Source organism: Triticum dicoccoides, chromosome 5B (genome assembly GCF_002162155.2).
Source record: "Triticum dicoccoides isolate Atlit2015 ecotype Zavitan chromosome 5B, WEW_v2.0, whole genome shotgun sequence".
In the NCBI taxonomy this organism is placed as follows: domain Eukaryota; kingdom Viridiplantae; phylum Streptophyta; class Magnoliopsida; order Poales; family Poaceae; genus Triticum; species Triticum dicoccoides.
Genome location: NC_041389.1, coordinates 704758329 through 704762718, shown reverse-complemented (window position 1 = coordinate 704762718; position 4390 = coordinate 704758329).

Here is a 4390-nt window from a genome sequence, read left to right as displayed (position 1 = left end):
CACGCGCCGCATGCCGTCGTCGCGCTCCGTGCCATCGCCCGCTGATGCTACTGCTCGCCGCCCTCTCCTTGCGCATCGCCGCGCCTGCGCTCGTCCCACTCTCCTCCCCCCCTCACAGCGACCGGGGCTGTGCTCGTGCACGCACCACGCGCGCGCGGCACTCGCCGACCACAGCCGCTCGCGTCCACTGCTCGCTAAGTGCACGCGCGTCCGCATGGCCGCCCTGCTCCCCGCCTTGGCCGCGCCCTCACCAGCCATTGGTCCCACCTTGGCCACCACTCCCCGGCGCCGCTCCTGCCCGTCTGCCGCTGTCGGCACGTGCAGCCGCTGCGGCTTGGCTGCTACCGCCTGGGCTACTCCCCTCACGCTGATGGCCTCACCGTCGCCTTTCCCCGCACCGGCGCCGTCGCGATGCCCCAGCCGTCCCACGACGCCCCCTCACCACCCCTGCTCCGGCCTCCTGCTAACGCCCACCTCTTCTGCTCACCTGCATTCGCCTTCCCTGCGCAGCTCCCCCTGCCCGTGCCGCCCGCCATCCGCCGCGCCGCTCGGGGTCGCTCCCAGCCGCGGCTGGACTGGGCGAGTGCCCTGTCGGGCGCCAGCATCCGTGCCCGTTCGCCCGTTCACCAGCGCCTAGTCGGGCTATGCCCGCTAGTGCCCGCCCCGCTTTGGCCCTTGGGCCAATGACAACGGGGCCCCGCCCACAGAACGGTTTTTTTTTAAAAGGGAATTAAAAAATATATAAAATAGTAAAATATGATAGTAAATAATAAAAATAATTAATTAATTAATTAACTAATTAATTAACTTAATTAATTCTAATTAAATTAACCAATTAAGATTAATTAACCTGATGATTAATTAACCTAATTAACTAATGTTAATTAGCTAATTAATTAGTATGACAGTGGGGCCCACCCCCCTAATTAATTGTGATTAGTTTAATTAACCTGTTTAACTAGAATGTGTCACTGACCAGTGGGACCCACTGGTCAGGTTGACCAGTCAACTCTGTTGACTGCTGACGTCAGCATGACATCATGCTGATGTCATAAATCTAATTTCAAATTAAATTAAATGATTAATTAAATTCCATAAATTAATAAAATCTTTAGACAACTAGAACCGGATACTTAATAAAACACACCCTTCCAAGTGCCAGATACAACCCGGTGGTCGCTCTCTATCAGGGTTACGATGAGGGGATCGCCGGGTAGGATTATGCTATACGATGCTACTTGGAGGACTTCAACCTACCCTCTTCTACCTGTTGCAAGACGGAGGTGACCAGAAGCGTAGTCTTCGATAAGACTAGCTATCCCCCTTTTATTCTGGCTTTCTGCAGTTCAGTCCACTGATATGGCCCTTTACACATATATCCATGCATATGTAGTGTAGCTCTTTGCTTGCGAGTACTTTGGATGAGTACTCACGGTTGCCTTGTTCCCCCTTTTCCCCTTTCTTTACCCGGTTGCTGCGAGCAGACGATGGAGCCCAGGAGCCAGACGCCACCGTCGATGACGACTACTACACTGGAGACGCCTACTACTACGTGCAGCTCGCTGACGACGACCTGGAGTAGTTTAGGAGGATCTCAGGCAGGAGGCCTGCGCCTCTTTCGATATGTATCCCAGTTTGTGCTAGCCTTCTTAAGGCAAACTTGTTTAACTTATGTCTGTACTCAGATATTGTTGCTTCCGCTGACTCGTCTATGATCGAGCACTTGTATTCGAGCCCTCGAGGCCCCTGGCTTGTATTATGATGCTTGTATGACTTATTTATGTTTTAGAGTTGTGTTGTGATATCTTCCCGTGAGTCCCTGATAATGATCGTACACGTTTGCGTGCATGATTAGTGTACGATTGAATCGGGGGCGTCACAACAATGTACTTATGAACATACCAATATAATCATCAACAATGAGTTTAGTTAGGGTGCTACCTGGCTCCGATGAAGGCCTTGAAGATTGTACTAAGATCTATGTTAACTAGATTACCTTCTTTAATTATGCGTATGAACTTTTAGTTTATTTCAAAGAATGAAGGAGTACTTGTATATGTCAATGATGCCAATCTGATTGTAGGTGAGAATGTCAATTAATGAAACCAAATGTATGCAAAGTTAGTAGAACCTAGTACATTTTTTATTTGTTGATTATTACCGTTAGCAATGCTATTTCTATACCAAGCATGCACATGTTATCAACTTACTACCGAACCAACCATAATTTGTAAGACACATTTATCACGGAAAATAATGTAAATAACCATGCAAACGATTCAATTTGTACTATAGAAGTATCTACAAATATGTGTATCTAATCATAGACTGAAAATCAGTGATAAGATATTTATTAGACTTTATTTTAGAGATCTCTACCATAAATACATCCATATTCTGTAGTTTATGCAATTGTAGAAAATAAACCAGAATTTTTTATTTCAACATAGTTTAAAGTTACCACAATACAATTAATTTTCATCATACACATTACAGTTTTATATAACACAGAACATTAAAAGTAATATTTAGAAACTTGTTATATGTTTAAAATATGTCAAACACGTACTACAAAATTATACAGGTTAAAATTGTGGCATGCTAAAAAAATTTAAACAAGTATACAAATTTAGTATAAATTGTGTTTGTTTTTTATTTTGATGGGTTTCGACTTGTGGGTGGAGAAGGTGCCGCTCTTTTTTCATTCAAAAACACATCACTCTATCAAAATTAATTTTAATTAAAATGATGGCAACACATACTTATATTGTGTACTTTTTCATGTCATGGGTGTTGTGGCTGGCCAAAGTGAGTGGGGCGGCGCTGGAGGCCGACCTGATGAAGCTGAAGCTAGGGCTCTAGCAAGCGGAGCGCAAGACCAAGAACATAAGGAACACATTCCCCATGCTAACCACGACATCCGCTCCTCGGGAGACATGGTCATGTGGATCATATCATTATAAATTTTCATTTAATAAAAGTAAAGTTTCCACATATGATTTGTTTAGAGTTTTAGATGTAGAAATTGTGCAAGAGTTCAACTGTTGTATTTTGATATGAAATTTGCTCATAATTTTGAAAATAAACAAAAAATAAATCTATGTTTCATAAGAATCTAGATTTTATCTCTAAAAAGATTTTAAAATTTAGGATAGTTGACATAGAATTGACCCATATCACTATGTTAGCAGTCAATAGACACACCATTTTTCAATATTTTCTATCTATTTTGTGATTAGGCAAATATTTTTGTCACATTTACGCAAGATGTTGATTGTGGGCATCTTCAAATGCATAAAGCAACAAGTTTTTCATTTCCAAAAATTGAACTTTAGACCATTCACATCCTTTACACTAAGCATATGTTGACTAATCTTGCACATATATACATGTGTATATGTTACATGTAGATATACTTAACACAATACTGGACATGGGCAAGGTGGAGTCCGGGAAGATGCAGCTAGAGGAGGTGGAGTTTAGGATGGTGTAATATCCTTGAGGAATCCATGGACTTAGCAAACGTCGTCGGCATGTCAAGAGGCGTCGAGGTGATATGGGACCCTTGCAACTTCTCCATGCTTCGGTGTACTGCCACCATCAGCGACTGCAAGCGTGTCAAGTAGATCGTGGACAACCTGCTTCGCAATGCCATCAAGCTCACGCACGAAGGCCAAGTCATGCTTAGGGTGTGGGCCAACCGCCCCATCATTCGAAGCTCCATGATTAGCACCCCAACGAGTTTCACCCCAGCATCGTGTCAGCTGGCTCTTCCAATGGCTGCTTGGAAGGAGGGGGAACTTTAACAGACAAATGGCCGCATGTCCTTGCAGAACGATCCCAATTCAGTTGACTTTTATTTCAAGGTGGTTGACATTGGTGTGGGGATACCAAAGGAGAGGAGGGGTCTGTGTTTGAGTAGTACGTTCAAATGAAGGAAGGGCATGGTGGCACCGGGCTCGGACTTGGAATTTTGCAATCTTTTGTAAGTGATCCATCTATTTTCATGTGTGTTAAACCCCTCTCAAGTGCATCAATGATTTTTTATGCTTTTGAACTAACACTTGCCTAAAAATCACCTAAATTTACACACTAGTAGGAAGTACAAAAAATGTACCATTTGAAGGCTAGAGTGACTTGGGATGAAGATGGTTATATGTTAATCAAATGCTTAGAAATTTGATTGGATTTAAGAAAAATTCAGGCAACTTATGTTCCTTTGCACGTAACTGTAATTTGTGTGTGTGACACTACAAAAGTTCTTGACTCTATTTCTGATAGGGTGGCGGGTGCGGATTCACCGGAGAAGCAACCCCACTATCTATCTTAGGGGTGTTGGGGTGGGGGTGCAGTTCACCGGAAATAATGGATCATGGCTGGGGTTAGAGGG